The sequence below is a fragment of the Carassius auratus genome, chromosome 32, assembly GCF_003368295.1.
Source record: "Carassius auratus strain Wakin chromosome 32, ASM336829v1, whole genome shotgun sequence".
In the NCBI taxonomy this organism is placed as follows: domain Eukaryota; kingdom Metazoa; phylum Chordata; class Actinopteri; order Cypriniformes; family Cyprinidae; genus Carassius; species Carassius auratus.
Window position 1 is genome coordinate 20644515 of NC_039274.1, and position 6402 is coordinate 20650916.

A 6402-nucleotide genomic window follows, 5' to 3' on the forward strand; every position below is an offset into this window, starting at 1 on the left:
AATTTGTTTTATTTTACTCTTTAATTAACTATTAATTTATTCTACATTTTTGTCTATTCTGTATTATTCCACCCTTGATATTACATATTCTTCTTGCTATTGTTAACCTATTGTTGTTAAGTTATTTATTATGGTATCATTTATATTATACAAATAATTTTATACTATTATAAATCTATTATATCGAAAATGTTATTGTAGAGTTGTACTCGCTTTTCATATTATTCACTTTACTTTAAGTTGTACTACATGTACTTTTTAATATAACATCACTTTTCTACTGTGCACTGTATCAGTGCATATTTTCATCTTCACTGGAACCATAGCTTCATCAGTTACATGTGTTATTATTTGTTGTGGAGTTCATCTGTACGCTATAGTGTCACTTTTTGATTTGTATTTACTTGTTTTATTACATTTTCTCAACAATAGTAAATTATTAGTGTTTAAAGATGTATTACTTAGATTTTATCACAGAATTTCAAAGGGAATGAGCTGTGTTCTGATCTGAGCCACGAAAGAGAAAAAAAGAAAGAAAAATGTATGGATTGAACACAGAGAAAGCAATAAAACAACTACATTTCATTTAATGTATGTTCAAATTAAATTACATGCATATGTCACAGTTATACTAAATTAACATTAGAATTGTAAACCGAAAATAATCAAATAAATCAACAAGTGAGATAAATGTGAGCTTTCACAATTCCTTACGAAAATTAATAATTTTCCAAACCTAACTAAATAACTGGAGGCAAAGTTTTTAACAGCACATATATCACAAACCTGAAATCGGTTGATAAATGTGAACGTTATCGTGTTTTTATTCAGAAAAAACCGCAGCTCCCCGTTTACTTCCATGTATTTTAAAGGCAGTCTTGCCCTCACTAACATGGCGGACGCGTTGACGTATCGCAGCAACGGCTCAGAGCGGCCAATGAGGCGTCTAGTTATTTATATGTCTATGGTTATTCTCCTTTGAAAATGTGTGTTCCGGGCCGGAATGTCGGTCTCTGTTATGGTCGCGTCATATGACCCTAGACAGTAAAAGAAATGGACACAGCGACCCCATTGGAACTCAATTGAGACAAATGAAGCCCGGTTTTAGCGTTTTTTAGCACTTCCGTTTCTGACGCGCAGACTCAAACGAGGCTTGACGACATCAGCAACCTGTCTGCCAGATGTAAATCTTCTAGTAGCTGTGCGTGCAAACTGCCATCGTTAATCTTGCAGAGACGGCGAGCTCGAGCGGGGAGTTCTTTGGCGTGAGTGAGCAGGAGTAAGTATTCTGATTAATTATTTTGTATAGTATTTTAAAATGTAACGCCAGTACGCCATATTAAGTTAATTGCCTGCGAGCTTCTCCTCCTGTCTGTACGGTAATGCGACAGAGAGCCGAGTGGTTATGACGCAATCGTTAGCCTATTTTTTACAAAAACTGTTTATACGGGGCCATAATGTAACATAGAAGGTAATGGAGCCCTTTATACATTGTCGTGTATCTTTAGAAATAAATAATGGACAAACAGAGTCTTTAAACGCCTCAAATGTAAAGTTATTCGCTCTCAAAGTGACGCCAAAATGAATGGGAGTCAATGGGAATGCTAACGCAAGTGAAGTTCTGCTAAAAGATGGCAGCCCCCACCCGACTTCAACTTCCGATCGAGTTCCTTGCCCCTTGCATATGACCCTTTTAAAACGCATTTCCGGCATGTAATTAATTCCGGCAGCTCCTATCTCTTTGAATGTGAACATAAAATTCTCCAAAACTGATCACCAAGCTTACGATTAATTTCATATTTAAAATCACATGAAATCACATATTTGTAACACTGATTCCAGGTATCCTTAGAGGATGGGCAATGAAATTAATTTTATTCCATTTCCTAAACCCAAACAAAACAGAACAGGATGTCCCTAAGCATTTAATCCAAATTCCAATGAGGTATGTCATGTACAGTATGTCATGCGCTCATAAAATTACAGTTTACTAAACGAAAAAGCTAACTTTTCTCAAATCATGTAGAGCATAGGTCAAACACACATAAATAAGGTTTACATTTCAGTGCCTCTTACTGATAGGTCAATTTCGAGATGTAAACTTGCAATTGCAAGCGGGGGAAAAAGTCAGAATTGTGAGATAAAACATTACTGTATAACCTTTTCTTATTTTTTATTCAGTAGCCTATCAGTAGCAGGAACAGGCTTCTATACACACATGATCTCTTAAAGATAATTTACCGTTAATTTATCAGAAAATAATGTATGTGTGAACTGGGCTATATTTATTTTATTGTTGTATTGTATTGTATTGTGTTACAACCCCTTGGCTCAAGGGGCAGCAACATGAATGGGGAGGCCAAACACATAATCAAATTTGAAACTTTTAATTTTTAATTAAGAAAAACAGACATAACTACATTTAAGATAAAGAAAAAAGAATTATACAAACACAAAAACATAAAGCCCTGGACTGGAGAGAGGGAAAAGTCAGCATGTCCACCCAGCAGCGAGACCAGCAGAGACCAAAGCCCAATTGTTCCTCTCGATGGGGAGAAAACCAGCATCCTATCAGCCGCATGGTTAATCAGCCAATTATCCACACCTGTGACACAGCAATTAACCTGGAGACCCAAAAAGTGTTAACCAGAGACACCTACTGGACAAAATAATAAAGTACACCAGTCCCTGGGAACATCACAATTGTATTGGGATCCGTTTTATTTTCATCCCGTGGTAACTAGGATTTACACAAGCTCCAGTCTGGATCCAGAACACCTGAGAAGAGATGATGCTGAACCTCAGAGGACCCTTGATGATGCTAAACCTGAATCAACAAACAGAACTAACAAAAATTGCTACAAGTGTGACTGCATCATATAATAATTATCATTTTCTGTAAAGTTGCTTTGTAACGATTTGTATTGTAAAAGCGCTATACAAATAAACTTGAACTGAATTGAATTCCATGCCCACCTTGGGACTCAACCATAAAGCCAGTGCTGGAGCGCTAAAAAGTTTCAGTGGGACCGCTATTTTGCCCTTAAACATATTCAATGAGGCTAGCACAAACCATGCAAGTTCCTCTTTGAGGAGCACTGTCTGTTTGACCCAATCCAACTCCATACCGAGAAAAGAAATTCTCTGGGGAGAGTTTTCTCTTTTATCAGTTGACCTGAAGGCCCAATGTTCGCACAACTGGTCTAGAGACTGTGTTAGAATAAGCCAATTGTTGAGACAGTTGAGGATGCGAACACCTAACTCTCTGAGGGGAACCTTCATGTAGACACGGGGCAGCCCAAAGGGCAGGACTCTTTACTGATATGCATGTCTCTCAAACGTGAACCACAGAAATGGACTGTGGCGCGGAACGATCGACACATGAAAGGTCGATCGTTGCAAACCAATCTCGTGGACAGATGCTCCCGAAGATGCGTTTCTGCAACCACATCTTGAACAGTAACCGCCAAAGGGCCCGGTTCAAGGATTGTTGACGCTCTCGAACCACCCGCTGCTGCCGACTGGTGAAGGAGAAGGATGAGTGAGGTCTGGTGCTGGGCCATCTGTGACTCTTCGTGCCGTCCTGGGAACCAGAGATAGAAAAAAACGCTTTCACATCGAGATTCTCCAGATTTTCAACCCGAGGGAGGGAGAGGTACCTTCACCAACCCCCAAAAGCAGATTCCTTCCTCTCTGGGCAGCCCCACCAGTCCTGACATCCAGGATGTCTACACCCAGTTCCATTCTCGAGCCCTACCTTCTCAGCAACCCGGAAAAGCATAGCTGACATCTCTGGATCTGATTCAGGCATTGCCACTGTCCCGGAGAACTGCAGCACAGTCGACTCTTCCTCAGAAGATGACTCATCCGTCGACCGTCGGTCACCGACGTGATGTCGAGAGTGACTGACTCAAAGGGAACAAGCAGTATGCAAAAAAAGCAGTGTGTCAAATAGGTGCTCTATTTATCATAGCTGTTTTCTGTTCTGTTACTTCCAAAGAGGTATTCGCTGGAAAGTCACATTAAATGAGCAATTACACTGAGACAATTTTACCCCATGGTGACATAATCTAGTCTTATCAACAACAACGAGGAGGGATTTTGTTTATTCAGTGAAAACTGAGTAATTCCTCACACAATTCTTGAAACAGGCATTAAAACTGGTGTTTTCATGAACTCATCCGTATGCAGTACAGTACAGTAAAATAAATAAAACTACAGCGATCTTACAAATGTTACAGGAAGACATTTCGATGCTAGTGATATACATCCTCCAAGGATGAACAAAAAGACAGATAGGAACATGAAGGTAACACTTTTGTTAAAATGACTTTATTTTCACAGTGTGTGATATTAAAGGGAAAATGTATTATTAATAGATATTTTAAATATCTTTAGAGAATTTAAAAAATCGGTTTGAGAAGAATTTTCAGTAATATAACACTTTTGACTCGTGCACGTCCACCCATCCCAGTTTTCATCACGACTGGTCACTTGAGCTGTGAATCTCTGCTGTCTCTGAGTCTGTGTCTGCTGTGGATAGGAGGCATATTACACTGGCCATCTCACAGCTGCTCTCCTGCCAACTAGTCTCCATGCCTGAAAATCATTTATTTTCCAATTACATCCAAAGCACTGTGAAATGATTCACTGTTATTGGGCTTTCTGAAAACTCTCTTGTGATGTCCTTAGTTGCAGCTGATCACAGTAAAAATCAACAGAACAACTGACAAGATACTATAGGATTTAATGCAAACCTGACACTAAAATGTGTTAAATGTGAGTCAAAATCATCACAATTAAAAGAACCAAAGACTTAAACTACTTCAGTCTGTGTGCATAGAATTTATTTAAGTTTAATTACTTTTCCACGACATTATAATTTATTGAGATGCTCCTACAGTATATTATGCAAATTATATTTTTTTTATGTCTTAAGAACTTTTTTCTATTCATGCAAAAATCCTCCAGAATTTCCCCTGCAAACACTGCTTCTACTCATCCACTTGTCCTTCACACCACTTATGGTCACAAGGTTGCTGGAGCCTATCCCACTATCTCATCCCACAGGCAGGGGAAAAAACCTGGATAAGTGACCAGTTCATCACAGGATCATGTGGTTTCTGGCTCAGCTGAGGCTCAAACCAGGGACCTTCTTGCTGTGAGGTAACAGTGCTACCCACTGAAAAAAAAATCTTCTTTTTTTAAGTACTAAAACTGTATTAAGACACTTTTTTTCAGAGTATAAAAGTTTGGTTTTAATATTTTAATTACTAAAATAATAGACAACAATTTATTAGAAAATTGACATTTTACTGTAGTAGTGCATGTTATCAAAACATCATAAGAACACTCTTTTTTTCTAAACTGGGATGAAGTCAGTGTATATCAGGCACGTGCACACATAGACATCAAAGGGGGCTTGAGCACCTGCCCTTTTTATTCCTGGAGAGAAAGTGACCTTTTTTCTGGGGTGTTTTTTTTTTTTTTTTTTTTTTTTATAATATATATTCCACAGCTTCCATGTCAAACAAATATATTTATTGAAGAATAGTATATCTAAATATCAGGTCAGGAGTTCTGAAGCGCTCATTGAGAACCGTTTCTGTCAGACGCGTCTGATTCGTCGAGAACCGAGGAGCTGATGATACTGCGCATGTGTGATTCAGTGTGAAGCAGACTGACTCACAGCTCGTCTGAACCGAACTGATTCTTTTGGTGATTGATTCTGAACTGATTCTGTGCTTATGTTATAAGCGCGGGTAAACTGAAGGCTTGAATTAAGGGCAGTCATCGCTAATGACATTACATCGAGCGCAAAAGAACCGGTGAACCGTTTTTTTTTTTTTTTCAACTGGTTTATTTGATCGAATTGTCCGAAAGAACCGGTTCACTTGAGCACCTGCTCCTTTCGCTTTCTTTTACTGTCTATAGCTGTGTCCAAATTCAGGGTCTGCATCCTCCTTAGGATCCTTCCTACCCGGTTGAAGGAGGATGGGTCCTCCGACGACCGCAAAAACCGGAAGTCGGTGTTTGTGAATTTGGACAGCCTACCCTTCTTTCAGTTCCCTCCCTTAACCGTTGCTCATATCCTGTCGCCTAGCAACCGTGACAGCGCCAAGCAAGACGCCGGTGAAGAGCTCATCGTTCTCTCCACGGAGCTTTATAAACACTTCTGTCTGCTCTTTCGTCCTTAGAAGCGTTAAAACAGCTTCAATCACTAACAAATAAGCTGTGTGTAAGGGGATATTCACACAGGCAGTAAGGAAGAAGCTAGTTTACAAAAGTAAACGTTTTTTGTTTTTTTTTACATATACACGTACACATGTAAAAAAAATGCTTAACGATAAAACAAAATGCCTAACTAGAAAACCACTGAAAATATATCTTTTTGAAAAGCCA